This window comes from Dendrobates tinctorius, unplaced genomic scaffold (assembly GCF_039654945.1).
Source record: "Dendrobates tinctorius isolate UK_male_01 unplaced genomic scaffold, ASM3965494v1 ptg000107l, whole genome shotgun sequence".
Classification (NCBI taxonomy): Eukaryota; Metazoa; Chordata; class Amphibia; order Anura; family Dendrobatidae; genus Dendrobates; species Dendrobates tinctorius.
Window position 1 is genome coordinate 6,858,229 of NW_027361775.1, and position 15,414 is coordinate 6,873,642.

General features: G+C 44.8%; 1 protein-coding gene across 1 annotated transcript in view; it reads right to left on the minus strand.

Annotated features, from left to right (window-relative positions):
* Nucleotides 1-15,414, minus strand: part of LRRC1 (leucine rich repeat containing 1) — a 213,784-nt gene that overhangs the window by 122,416 nt on the left and 75,954 nt on the right. The window lies entirely within an intron of this gene.

Below are 15,414 nucleotides of genomic sequence, written 5' to 3' on the forward strand. Positions count from 1 at the left end.
GCTAAGTGTAACGGTACCCTTAGGTCTCCTAGTCATGAGCACTGATCGTAAATTAGCTAACGAGAAACTATAGGAACAGAATGATTGTTTAGAATATGGTTCTGTCCCCTTACAGCAACATGCTGTCGATAGTAGACTCCCTGTTGACACCGGGCGATGTGCAGCTGACAATTTTTAATGATCCAATCAGCCACAAAATGAGCTTTTTGCTCGTTCATCGGGTCATTGCAGGCCTGCTGACAGAAGCCAGTAATTAGGACAGCGCTCCTGAGAACACTGATTCATCGGTTATCGTGACATTGTGTATTTCTTGCGTATAACATTGCTCAGACATTGCTGTAATTTGGAATTAACTCTCTTTCCATTTAACCTGATATTCAGCAAAAGGCATCAACCACCAACAGCAATTTCAAGGGCCTTGAGGTCGTGAAAATAAAACCATGTTCTTAAATATCCAGAGATTGTCTCAGGCCTTGTATCTGGGTACAACACGTTCCAAATTTGTTATGCAAATGCTATTTTGCTCTCATTTTCCACCAAAGTTTCTTATTAGGGTTGAGGTCAGGGGAGGATGGTGGCCACACTACAAGTTTCAAACTTTTTATAACTATAGCAGCCAAAGACTCAGAGGTATCCCTTGCAGAATGAGATGGTGCATTGTCATGAATGAAGATGATTTTGCTATGAATGGCACAGCTCTGCTTTTCTACCAAGGAAGAATAGTCAGAAACTATATACTTTGTTGAGGTAATTTTCACACATGCAGGGACTCTAAACCAGTTCTCAGTTCTGGCCCAAAACTTGACTACACCACCCTCCTTGCTGACGATCCACCAACCATCCAAACTTCCATCCATCTGGACCACCCACGGAACACATCAGTAAACAAGACTGCTTTATAATTAGTCTTTATGTATGTCTAGGGCCACTGCAACATTATCGGCTTCTTAGCGCTGTTTAGGAGTAGCCGAATACAACCCCTGGCAAAAATTATGGAATCACTGGCCTTGGAGGATGTTCATTCAGTTGTTTAATTTTGTAGAAAAAAAAAAAAAAAAGCAGATCACAGACGTGGCACAAAACTAAAGTCAATTCAAATGGCAACTTTCTGGCTTTAAGAAACACTAAAAGAAATCAAGAACAAAAAATGTGGTAGTCAGTAATGGCTACTTTTTTAAACCAAGCATAGGGAAAAATTATGGAATCGCTCAATTCTGAGGGAAAAAATTATGGAATCACCCTGTAAATTTTCATTCCCAAAAAAAAACACCTGCATCAAATTAGATCTGCTCGTTAGTCTGCATCTAAGAAGGAGTGATCACACCTTGGAGAGCTGTTGCACCAAGTGGACTGACATGAATCATGGCTCCAACACGAGAGATGTCAATTGAAACAGAGGAGAGGATTATCAAACTCTTAAAAGAGGGAAAATCATCACGCAATGTTGCAAAAGATGTTGGTTGTTCACAGTCAGCTGTGTCTAAATTCTGGAAATAATAATAATAAATAATAATAATAATAATCTTTATTTATATAGCGCCAACATATTCCGCAGCGCTTTACAGTTTAACAGTTCCAAAACACAAGTCATAACAACGTTAACAATACAATAATTAAAGCAAAATAAGATGATCCTGCTCGTGAGAGCCTACAATCTACAATGAGGTGGGGGAGATACAGAGTACAGGGGTGTATTTACAATGGTGCATTTACAATGAAGGTCCAGCCATCTTGAGGGAGTGAAGGATGGATGGAGATAGTGAATGGGCTACACACGCACACTTACACATAGAATTACTTTGATTAGTGAACGTGATAGGCTGCTCTGAACAAATGTTTTGAGGGAGCGTCTAAAACTATGCAAATTGTGGATAGTCCTAATTTCTTGGAGTGGAGCATTCCAGAGGGTTGGCGCAGTGCGGGAGAAGTCTTGGTGTCGGGAGTGGGAGGTACAGATTAGTGCAGAGGTTAGTCGAAAGTCGTTTGCAGAGCGCAGCGGTCGGTTAGGCCGATAGACAGAAATGAGAGAGGAGATGTAGGGGGGTGCTGCACTGTGGAGAGCTTTGTGGGTGAGAACAAGTACTTGGAATTGGATCCTATAATGAATGGGCAGCCAATGTAAGGACTGGCGAAAAGCGGACGTGTCCGAGTACCGATTAGCCAGACAGATGACCCTGGGTGCTGCATTAAGTATGGACTGGAGGAGGCCAATTAATAGAGTGCTGCAGTAATCCAGGCGGGAGTGGATCAATGCTACAGAGAGGGTTTTTGTTGCTTCCATGGTGAGAAAAGGGTGGATTTTAGAGATGTTCTTTAGGTGTAAGAGGCAAGACCGGGCAAGAGATGGTATATGGGATGTGAGGGAGAGACTGGTGTCAAACATAACACCCAGACAGCACGCCTGCTGCCGGGGTGTTATGTGGTGCCACCCACAGAGAGGGAAAGGTCAGATTTAGGGAGGTTATTAGATGGCAGGAGCAGAAGTTGTTCAGTTTTGGAGAAGTTGAGTTTCAGATAGAGTGGACATGATGATGGAGACTGCGGACAGACAGTCACTGGCGTTCTGTAGTACAGTCTGGGTAAGGTCGGTGAATGACGTATATAGTTGTGTGTCATCAGCATAAAGAGGATACTGAAAGCCAAATCTGCTGATGGTCTGTCCAATTGGGGCTGTGTAGAGAGAAGAGAAGGGGGCCAAGGACTGAGCCCTGAGGTACCCCGACAGAAAGAGGAAGAGGAGATGACGTGGAGCCAGAGAACAAAACACTGAAGGAGCGGTCAGAAAGATAGGAAGAGAACCAGGACACGTCCGCTTTTCGCCAGTCCTTACATTGGCTGCCCATTCATTATAGGATCCAATTCCAAGTACTTGTCCTTAATGCCTAGTGACTGGAGTCTAGAGAGTAGGAGATGGTGATCAACAGTGTCGAAAGCAGTTTCAGTCAAATGTAGGGGGCGGAAGCCGGACTGTGAAGGGTCTAGAAGGGAGTGAGTGGAGAGGTAACGGGTAAGGCGGGAGTAAACTAGGTGCTCCAAAAGTTTAGAGATGAAGGGGAGATTGGAGACTGGTCTGTAGTTGTTTGTGCAGGATGGGTCGAGAGCAGGTTTCTTTAGTAATGGAGTAACGATGGTGTGTTTGAAGGAGGATGGGAAAATGCCCGAGGAGAGAGAGAGATTAAAGACTGCAGTTAGGTGAGTTGTGACGACTGGAGAGAGCCTGGAGGAGATGTGAGGAATTGGGTCGGTAGTGCATGTGGTCTGACGAGAGGAAGAGAGGAGTCTGGAGACTTCTTCTGTGATGGGATCAAATGTGGAGAGTTATCCAGGAGAGATGGAGGAAGAGATGGGATTCACAGTACTTGGTGGTTGGGAGCAGATTTCCTGACGGATATTATCTATTTTTTCTGTAAAGTAGGAGGCCAGGTCATCAGCACAAATGTCTGTGATAGGGGCTTGTGCTTTCGGCCTGAGGAGGAAGTGAAAGGTGTCAAAATGTTTCTTGGGGTTATTGTCTAGTGAGGAGATCAGGGTGGTGAAGTAGGTCTGTTTGGCGAGGTGAAGGGCAGCGTTATAGGTTCTTAACATAAATGTGAAGTGGATGAAGTCTTCTGGTGTGCAGGTTTTTCTCCATAGGCGTTCAGCACTCCTAGAGCATCACTGGAGAAGTTGAGTTTACGATGTGAGCCAGGGCTGTTTTACTCTGTGCTTGGAGGTTCTGAGGGTGAGGGGAGCAACTAGGTCAAGGGTGCTCCTACGAGTGTCGTTGTAGTGATGAACAGCTAGATCAGGACAGGAAAAAGAGGAGATTGGGGACAGTAATTAGTGTAGGGAGTCTGAAAGTGTCTGAGGGTTAATGGCTTGTAGATTTCTGATTGTGTGGTAGGTAGGAGTGAGCTGGGGTGGGCGAGGATTTGTGAGCATGAAGGAGAGAATGTTGTGGTCAGGAGAGTGGAAGCGATGAGTTATTTAGGTGGGAGATTGAACAGAGCCGGACAAAGACCAGATCAAGGGTGTTACCGTCCTTGTGTGTCTCAGAGGTTGAAAGCTGCGAGAGGCCTAGAGAGGTGATTAGTGATAAAAGCTGGAATGCAGATGTGGAAGTAGGGCTGTTAATGGTGATGTTGAAGTCTCCCAGGATAAGAGTTGGTAGTTCTGAGGACATGAAGTACGGCAGCCAGGCTGAAAATACAACATACAAACATGGGAAGGTTGTTAAAGGCAAATATACTAGTAGACCAAGGAAGACATCAAAGTGTCAAGACCTGAAACTTAAAGCAATATGTCTCCAAAAACAGGAAATGCACAACAAAACAAATGAGGAATGAATGGGAGGAAACTGGAGTTAACATCTGTGACCGAACTGTAAGATGCCGCCTAAAGGAAATGAGATTTACATACAGAAAAGCTAAACAAACGCCATCATTAACACCTAAACAGAAAAAAACAAGGTTACAATGGGTTAAGGAAAAGCAATTGTGGATGATTGGATGAAAGTCATATTTAGTGATGAATCGCGAATCTCAATTGGGCAAGGTGATGATGCTGGAACTTTTGTTTGGTGCCGTTCCAATGAGATTTATAAAGATGACTGCCTGAAGAGAACATGCAAATTTCCACAGTCATTGATGATATGGGACTGCATGTCAGGTAAAGGCACTGGGGAGATAGCGGTCATTACATCTTCAATAAATGCACAAGTTTGTGTTGATATTTTGAACACTTTTCTTATCCCATCAACTGAAAGTATGTTTCGGGATGATGAAATCATTTTTCAAGATGATAATGCATCCTGCCATAGAGCAAAAACTGTGAAAACATTCCTTGAAAAAAGACACATAAGGTCAATGTCAGTCTGTAAATAGTCCGGATCTCAATCCAATTGAAAATCTTTGCTGGAAGTTGAAGAAAATGGTCCATGACGAGGCTCCAACCTGCAAAGCTGATCTGGCAACAGCAATCAGAGAAAGTTGGAGCCAGATTGATGAAGAGTACTGTTTGACGTTCATTAAGTCCATGCCTCAGAGATAGCAAGCTGCTATAAAAGCCAGAGGTGGTGCAACAAAATACTAGTGATATGTTGGAGTGTTTTTTTGTTGGTTTGTTTTTCATGATTCCATATTTTTTTCCCTCAGTATTGAGTGATTCGATAATTTTTCCTCTATGCTTGGTTTAAAAAAGTAACCATTACTGACTACCACATCTTTTATTATGGATTTCTTTTAGTGTTTCTTAAAGCCAGAAAGTTGCCATTTGAAATGACTTTAGTTGTGTGCCATGTCTGTGATCTGCTTTTTTTCTACAAATTTTAATAACTGAATGAACATCCTCCAAGGCTGGGGATTCCATAATTTTTGCCAGGGGTTGTAGTAGATTAATGTACATCTGCAAGCCTCTGGAGGAACCTACACTTTTAGGTTTGCTGGACTCCAGAGGCACCAGCAGCTTCAGATACTTGTTTGCTGTGTCGTAATGGTACTTATTTGTACTACTTATTTGTACTCCTCACCTTAGATGCAAAAATGAACAGCACCAGAAATCTACTTTTAAAAAGGGGTTGTCCACTACAGGAAAACCCTTTTCATTAGCCCCACAGTGCAGGGATACTTGGTTACAGACCCTAAACAAGGTCAAGGGACCACTGCTCTGACAAAATAGTGAAGGCTGCAGCAGATCAGTGGCTATGTGTCATTGTTTGTGTCAGAGTACGGGCAGAGGAATGGTGTTGGTCTGGGAACAAAGGGGAGCTTATTTTATGGCGCACGCTGGGGCCATTTAGAAGTGGTCAGGGAGCAAAGAAAGGATCTTGGCCTCTGATTTTCAGAGGTTGTTCCTTTTGTTTTCACTGGAAATAATGCCCCAAGAAAAAACAAGAACGCTTGGCCACACATCTCTATGTGGGAGTAGGGGACATAACAGTCACCATGCAATCATTTGGCAGTCAGACATCCAATGTGCTTGGGTTATGCAGTGTGAAAACATTTCTAACATATCCAGAGGATAGGTGACAACTTCCTAATCGATGGAGGCTCATCGCTGGGACCCGCACCGATCAGCAGAATAGAAAAATGCTATTCCAGTTACAAAATGGAGCTTAAGTTGGTTGGGTGATCACTGCTTTACTCATCCTCTATTGGAGCACAGGGAAAAAGACGAGCACAGTGCATGGCACCCCTATACAGAAGAATAGCGCATGGGTCTACTAGCACGTGGATTGCTTCTCCATTCTAAGGATAAAAGTTCCCTTTTTTGCCAGTATCTGGGGGGCCCCGGTGTCAGACTCCAGGGATAAACAACTTCTCACATATACTACGAGTAGGTGATGTCTGGTGAAAAACTCCCATCTTCTAACAACGCTCCAAGCATGAAGAAAGTTAACGTTTCCCTGCATAAACTGTGAGGTCTTATGAGCTAGACTTCAGCAAGTCAACAATTCTTGTGATGTCACAGGTGACTGGATACTCTGCCTCCAGCAGGGTGAATTTCTATGACACCCATGACCCTGGATACACCGCCTCCAGCAGGGCGAATTTAAACAATGAAACGTGTAGCCGGATACACCACCTCCAGCAGGCGAATTTCAATAGCTACACATGTATCTGGATATGCCGCCTCCAGCAGGGCGAATTTACAGAGATAAGGGAAACACGAGGGAAACTGATACAATGGAGGGCCCTGCAGTAGGGAACTGGGACGTGGAGACCTCCTGCACTCCCCTGAGTCAGTGTCTCTACACTCCTGACGGTCCCTAGGCAGGTTCCGCACCGGGCGACGAGCAGGATACCTAAAAACCCTAGCTCACCCTGCACCTATCCCTTTCTAATGAATTGGATGGTGCAGAAACTAATCCCACCACTGCACTAAAACACGCATAAGGAAAGTTACTAACAGGGAAAAACCACTTAGCTTTGCTCTGTTGCTACTGCTCCCAGCAACAGAGTCCAGCACCTTAGTGCAGCTTTCCTCCTGAATAGCTGCTATTTCACCAAAGCTTTGTCACAGCTGCAAGGAACTCCTCACTGTTGCTCCTTCCACACCAGGACTGACTGAGCTGCAAGGAACTCTTCTCTAGCTCCTTCCTCCACCAAGGATGGTTGGAAATGACCAATATCACCAACAGTGAGTGAGACCACCTGACTCTCCTTTATAGGCAAGAGCCAGAGCCATAACACCTGCTAGTGATTCCCATGTAATAATACTGGCCACCACCGGGGGGCAAAACTAGAACTAAAGACACCACTGTGTAATGACCCTAATGGCCACCGGGGGCAAACTAACTTCAAGCAAAACAGCTTAAAGGAAAAAAAAAAAAGGTTACATGCGGTTTTATCTGTCACAATCCAGCATGGATTGTGACAATTCTCTTCCTGATAGCTTGGCTGATTTCTTGAGACTTTCCCATGATGCTACACAAAAAAGCAGTGTGTTTCAGGTGTGCATTAAAAGACATCCACAGCTGTGTCTCTAACTAAAATGTTGCTGAAAAATCAGAAGCTTCCAAACATGACATCATATGTGCAGTCCAGAATTGATAAATGATTAGTAATCTTAGTGTAGGTAAACTTTTGACTTTTGCAGAAGGTAACAAAAATGCCTTAAAACATTCTCTCTCATTATTCTGGCATTTGGCAAATAATAATGGTAATCCTATTTGACCTAAATTGGGAAAGGTTTATTCTGATTTCATGTCAGATATTGCGAAAACTTGACTTCTAAGGGTATGTGCACACGCTGCGGATTCCGCTGCGATTCCGCAGCGGACCCGCAGCAGTTTTAGCTGCGGTGTACAGTACCATTCAAATGAATGGTAAAAAAAAACCGCTGTGTAGACGTTGCGGAAAAATCCGCGCGGATTTGCTGCGGTTTTGAAACCGCAGAAAGAATTGACATGTCAATTCTTTCTGCGGAATCCGCAGCGGGTTCCTATCTCCACCATTGTGGAGATGGTGAATCCGCAGGACCAAACCGCAGGCAAAACCACAGATAATCCGCAGGTCTTTAGACCTGCGGTTTATCTGCGGTTTTTGCAAAATCCGTGCAGATTAATCCGCAGCGTCTGCACACAGCCTTAGAAACAGACGCAGCAGACTTCCAACATATCGCATTATAAAAGGCTCAGTGGTCTATAAACTATGCTCTAAGTGCAGCCACGGTTCATCTGGACAGCTCCGGGGTCCTGAAAGAAAGCTTGTATTTTATGATAGATCATTACTGTGGCAGTTAGCCCGTTCCCGGTTTTTCTATATTCCTCTGTCACCATACACACAGGAAGAGCCCTGAAAACGACAGTCCACAGTCCGCCCTGGACCAGGAACATGAATACGGCACTGAATCTGCAATCAAGTTGCGTCTCATGTTGCCTTTAATGTCGATGTACAACTTACAGAAAGGTGAAATAAAAAATAAGGACACTATGCCTTTTCAGTTGAATAAGCACTACAATAAATGGACAATTCCGAGTAGATTAATATACAGGTTTGTGGAAATAGATTCCGTGTAACTTGTTTTATTCTTTACAATTTCTGCTCATTCTGGTCTTAGAAGTCAGGTCTGTGCAACCTGAAATAGCAGTGAATCACTGATTAGGATCAGCCCTTTAACTGCGGAGCCCGGAATGAGCAGGAACTTGCACAGAATAGATCAGATTTCCTATTAAAAGTTACTGTTTAACCTAAACTGATAATATCAATAGACACTCTGCTAGGTTACTATACCTTTTTCTATCTCTACGGCTCAATCGCAATGTGAAAGTGTAAGGTTCCCTTTAATTACAAATATACCGTATTTTTCGGACTATAAGACGCACCGGACCATAAGACGCACCCCAATTTTCAGTAGGAAAATAGGGGAAAAAAAAAAATAATGTGTCAAATGGGGGTCCGTCTTACAGTCCGAATTCAGCTTACCTGGGAAGGGATCCGGCCGGTGGGCATCTTCCCGGCGACCATGCTCCCGGAGGCCACCGCAACATGGCGGCGGCCAGCAAGGGATGTACGGGGGCCTCCGGGCTGCGAAGAAATGCCGGCGGAGCCGCCGTCCCTGCACCGAAGCACAGCCCGCTGCCACCACCGAACCGCAGCCCGCTGCCACCAACGCACCGCAGAGCCCCGCCCGCTGCCACCAGCCACCAGGTTAGTACCGTGTATTGCGACCATAAGACGCACCCCCCACTTTCCCCAAAAATTTTTGGGGAAAAAAGTGCGTCTTATGGTCGGAAAAATACGGTACAATAAATTAGTTGGTTCATGGGGTTTTCCACAGATGCTCCGAAGTCATACATAGGAAATTACTGATTGTGAGCCCCAATGGGGAACGGGACCAATTCAAGTACCTATAAAGGGCGGTGGAAAATGTTGGTGTAGCTTCATTTATTTTTATTGCAAGGAACAAACTATGAATCTCTATGGTGGCAAATTTCGTGCATCCCTGTAACGCTCTGGACATGCCATAAAATCCCATGGAATAGTAAAATCCACTAAAGTGCGCTCAGGATGCGTGGATGTGGAAGAAAACCCAGCACGGTTTGCTTTTCACAGATCTAAATAAGCAATTTTTCTTTCCATACAAATATTGGCGCTGGGCAATGACATGGTGTCAGGCCCTGGCTAAGTCCCCTTTCACTCGTCCGTGTCTCTCGTACATGTGGTGACAGTTTTCACACGTACCGGACGGCCGCCGGCAAAGCGCTACAGTAAGCGCTGTTCCCCCAGCGGCAGGTGCTGAAGCCAGCTGTCATTATTCTCCCCTGCTCTGCTGGCGAGAAGAGGAGAATGATGAGCATTATAGTAAATTCCAAACGACAGGGGCTTTTGGGACTGTTACCCCCCCCCCCATCATCCAACACCTGATGCCGCTAATAACAGTGACAGTAGGTGTGGAGGATGGGGGTAACAGTCCCAAAAGCCCCCACCTGCTGTCGTTAGGAATTTAACATAACGCTCATCATTCTCCTCTGATCACCAGTAGAGCAGGGGAGAATGATGACAGCTGGCTTCAGCACCTGCCACTGGGGGAACAGCGCTTACTGTAGCGCTTCTTCCCCGACGGCCGTCCGCGTGGCACAGATGCGGCACACAGGTGGCACACTGTTGCCACACATGGACATTTCCGGTATTGGAAATATAAGGACATGTGAAGGGGCCTAAAGAAGCATCTGGCCTATTTCTATTAGTGAGATCCTGCAGTTTAGAACACTTTCTTTCAGTAGGTTACGTAGTAGTTGTAGAAGACATATAGGATGACAGGATCAGATTACACAGGGTTTGAATGTTACCATTGAGAGACAGATATAATATAATGAACATGGCAAAACACAAAACAATGACATGAAGTACAAATATACATAACAGAGCAAAACCATGACACTTGTAAAGACAATCATAAAAAAATAGAGCCAATCACATTTAAACTCATTAAATGGTGGTTGGTACATGCTGCCATCATTTACAGTTATTCTGATTAATCCAATATAAAAAGTTTAGCTGTTCTAGTAGGATTATCCTTAATTTTTTTAGTTGCATTTTGCAGCAAAACCCATGTTTTGTAAACAGCTTACAACACAGCAAAGGGATCTTACTGATGAATATTATCAGTCAGCAGAAGGGGACAAAAAAAAAAAAGTTTTCCAATACACTGGATACATCACGGTTCTCTGTGAAGTCATGGAGTAATGACTTTGATTTGGCACAAAAGATATAGTACCTAAAACTGGTGAAAATACAAGACAAACATTGGTCTGGGAGGCTGCCAAGAGGCAGCAACATCCAAGGAGCTGCATGAATTTCTGGCTACTGTTGGTTGTGTACTCAGTGTGACAATTTTCCCATTTTAAAGTTACTTATGCATCAATAATAAAGAAAATAAAATTATAAAGATGGACATAGCCTTCAAAATGAATCTGACAGCAGGATTTTCTATTTAAATCTGCGGCATAATGTAGAAGCAGAGAGCCTGATTCCAGGGATGTGCTGTTGCTTAGCAGCTTGCTGTAATTTCAGTACAATCAGTGCTTTATCAGCAGGAGATCATCAGTGCAGGACTAGGGGTCTCCTAACAGGCAGTCCAGCTAATCTGTGTAACTTCACTCCTAGAACTTAATAGCAGCTTGCTGACAATTTAAAGAATACACAGGAAGCTGCCAATTAGGGGTGTGGGTGGTTATACAGAGCTCGGCATTCATAGCACTGCTACATCTACAGCAGTAGGGATTCTATTAAAACTTCACCAAACAGCCCAGTAAGTGACATATCGCTGGAATCAGGCGCTCTGCCCTATATAATAATAAATTTTATTTTTATAGCGCCGACATATTCCGCAGCACTTTACATTTCAGAGGGGATTTGTACAGACAATAGACATTACAGCATAACAATAATCACATACAGTAGATTGTAACAAATACCAAGAGGAATGAGGGCCCTGCAAGCTTACAGTCTATGAGGAAAGAGGTAGACATGAAAGGTGGGTGGTAACAGTTGCCCTGATTGTATGGACCAGCCATAATGTTAAGTGTGTAACAGTACAGACACAGAGGGCTAATGGATGCATAAAGGATGTGGGAACATGATGCGGGGAACCTGGTTATGGTAAAACTTTTGGCTGTGCCACACAGGGATAGATTAGGTTAATGTGTTAAGGCGATAGGCCAGTCTGAATAAATGCGTTTTCAGGGCACGCTTAAAATTGTGGGGATTGGGGACTAATCGTATTGACCTGGGAAGTGCATTCCAAAGAATTGGCGCGGCACGTGTAAAGTCTTGGAGACGGGAGTGGGAGGTTCTGACTATTGAGGATGCTAACCTCAGGTCATCAGCAGAACGGAGGGCGCGGGTAGGGTGGTATACTGAAACAAGGGAGGAGATGTAGGGTGGTGCTGAGCTATGGAGGGCTTTGTGGGTGAGGGTAATAAGTTTATACTGAATTCTGGAGTGCATGGGTAGCCAGTGTAATGACTGGCACAAGGTAGAGGCATCGGTGTAACGATTGGTGAGGAATATGATCCTGCCTGCAGCATTCAAGACAGATTGGAGAGGGGAGAGTTTGGTAAGAGGGAGACCGATTAGAAGAGAGTTACAATAGTCGAAACGAGAATGAATAAGAGAAACAGTAAGTTTTTGCAGAGTCAAAAGTAAGAAAAGGTCGAATTCTAGAAATGTTGTTGAGGTGCAGATGACAAGAGCGAGCCAGTGATCGAATGTGGCAAAGGAAAGCTCAGAATCAAGTATGACCCCAAGACAGCGGGCCTGTTGCTGGGGAGTAATAGTGGAACCACACACAGAAATGGCAATGTCGGGTATAGGTACATTAGTAGAGGAAGGAAACACCAGGAGTTCAGTCTTTGACAGGTTCAGTTTCAGATATAGTGAGGACATGACATTAGACACAGCGTTTAGACAATCGCTGGTGTTTTCTAGAAAGGCTGGCGTGATGTCAGGAGAAGAAGCGTATAATTGGGTGTCATCAGCATAGAGATGTTACTGGAAACCAAATCTATTGATTGTTTGACCAATAGGGGCAGTGTACAAGGAGAAGAGGAGGGGGCCTAGAACCAATCCTTGAGGGACCCCAACAGTAAGGGGAAGGTGAGAGGAGGAGGAACCGGCAAAAGACACAGTAAAGGAGCGGTTGGAGAGATAGGAGGAGAACCATGAGAGAACGGTGTCCTTGAGGCCAATGGAACGGAGCATAGTGAGGAGGAGCTGATGATCCACAGTGTCGAATGCTGCAGAGAGATCCAAGAGAATTAGCATGGAGTAATGACCATTTGATTTAGCTGTTAGCAGATCATTAGAGACTTTAGTGAGGGCGGTTTCAGTGGAGTGTAAAGAGCGGAAACCGGATTGGAGAGGGTCAAGAACAGAGTTTTCTGAGAGATAGCGGATAAGACAGGAGTGGACCAGGCGTTCCAGGAGTTTAGAGATGAAGGGAAGATTAGAGACAGGTCTATAGTTAGCGGCACAGTTTTGGTCGAGGGATGGTTTTTTAAGTAGTGGATATATGATGGCATGCTTAAATGAGGAGGGAAAAATACCAGAAGAGAGAGAGAGGTTAAATATTTTAGTTAGGTGAGGGGGTCACAGCAGGGGAAAGGGACTGGAGGAGATGTGACGGAAATGGGTCACTGGTGCAAGTGGTTGGGCGAGAAGATGCAAGGAGCCTGCTTACTTCTTCTTCTGTGACTGGTTCTAGATCAGAGAGTGAGCTAGATGCAGTGGGGGAGGGAGGACAGTGCATGGTATGAGGTGATTGGGAGATAATTTCCTGTTAAATCTGGTCAATTTTTTCTTTTAAATAATTGGCCAGATCGTCAGCTCGGAGCTCTGTGGTTGGGGCCTGTACTCTTGGATTGAGTAGAGAATGAAAAGTGTCAAAGAGACGTTTCGGGTTATTGGACAGTGCGGTGATGAGGGTGTTGAAATAGGCTTGTTTGGAGAGGTGAAGGGCAGTGTTGTATGTTCTAAGCATAAACTTAAAATGGATGAAATCTTCGTGTAGATTGGATTTTCTCCACAGACGTTCGGCGCACCTGGAGCACCGCTGCAGGAAACGTGTTTGCACCGTGTGCCAGGGTTGTCGCCGTCTGCGTTATGGTGTTCTATTTATAGGGGGTGCAAATTCATCCAGGGCACTTTGAAGTGTTTCATTGTAATGCTTCAATGCAGAATCAGGACAGGAGAGGGAGGAGATAGGGGCCAATGAAGACTGCAAGTTCTTCATAAGTTTCTGGGTGTTAATGGCCTGTATGTTTCGATAAATATGGACAGTGGGGGTGACCTAAGCAGCCTGGCAGTTCTTGATAGAGAATGAAAGAAGATTGTGGTCAGAGCGGGAGAGGGGAGTTTGCAAAATCATCCACTGCACAAAGCCGAGAGAAGACCAAGTCGAGGGAGTTTCCGTCTTCATGCACTGGAGAATTAGTAAGCTGCAAAAGGCCAAATGAGGAGGTTAGAGATAAAAGGTGAGTAGCAGATGGGGAGAGTGGAAGAGCAATGGGGATGTTGAAATCTCCCATGATGAGGGTAGGGATGTCACAGGAGAGAAAATGTGGAAGCCAAGTGGCAAAATGATCCAGGAACTGATGGGAGGGGCCGGGAGGACGATATAACACCGCCACTCGCATGGAGAAGGGGGTGTAGAGTCTGACGGCATGGACCTCAAAAGAAGGGAAAACTAGTGAGGGTAGTTGAGGGATAACCTGAAATGTACATTTTGGTGATAGGAGCAGACCAACGCCTCCACCTGCTCTATTGTCTGATCTTGGGGTATGAGAGAAGTGTAGCCCCCCGTATGAAAGAGCAGCAGCAGCGGTAGTGTCTGACTGCTGGATCCAGGTTTCAGTAAGAGCCAGGAGGTTAAGAGAATTAGAAAGGAAAAAGTCATGAATGAAGGAGAGTTTGTTACACACTGAGCGAGAATTCCAAAGTGCACAATCGAGAGAGACAGATGGCATGCAGGGAATATTAATAAGATTAGAGGGGTTTCTGAGTGTAGCAGTCGGGGGGGTTTGACTTTCTATAACATGGGGGACCAGGGTTGGGAGCAATGTCTCCTGCAACTAGGAGAAGGAGGATAGAAAGAGTGAGCAGATGGTTAAGTGATTTGTGAGAGCGTCTCTGATGTTGAATGGTGGGACTGACTGGGTCTGTGTAATTTAACAATGTATCATGCTGCTTTCAGATTACAAAACCACCTTCTGACCAATTCCCTTCAATGCCAACATCGTGTGCACATTTTTTAACAATAGTGTTGTTTAATAGTCTGTTAACTTGGCCATATGTCTTACTCATCACCTAATAAATGGAAGTAGACCAAGTGGTGTTTTACCATGCACCACGCTTTACTCTCCAACTCTTTACTCGAGAACATGAGTCACAAAGTAGATGTACTTGAAAGCAAAAAAAAAAAAAAAAAATGAAAAGCCACTTCACTGCACAACCCCATAATACAGAAAGGAAAGACTGGCGCTTTACACAGACCTCACTAGCTGGAAGGATGTGAACCTGAACAAAAGGTGACTGCGGGTCATTTCCAACATCCTGGACAACATGAATCATAGCATAGCAGCAGCGGCAGATACAGGATTTTGCCTACATTCACATGTATCCAGACTAGTCGTGGGCACAAGTGCTCGTTACTTGAGTTTGTCGAGGGTGCTCGGGTATGCGCTGAGTAGCGGAGGGTGCTTGTGTATGTGCCGAGTAGCAGGGGTGCTCGTGTGAGATGTTACTGTCCCTAGACAGCCACAAAACACGTGTTTGTCAGGCAATCTGCCCATGTTTTGTTGCCAATAGCCGTGGAAAATGCGGCTGCAGGGACTCAAACATCTCACTCGAACACTCTCGCTTCTCAGTGCATAACCGAGCACCCTCGGCAAACAAGTAACGAGCACGTGCGCTCATCACTACACCAGGCTCTACA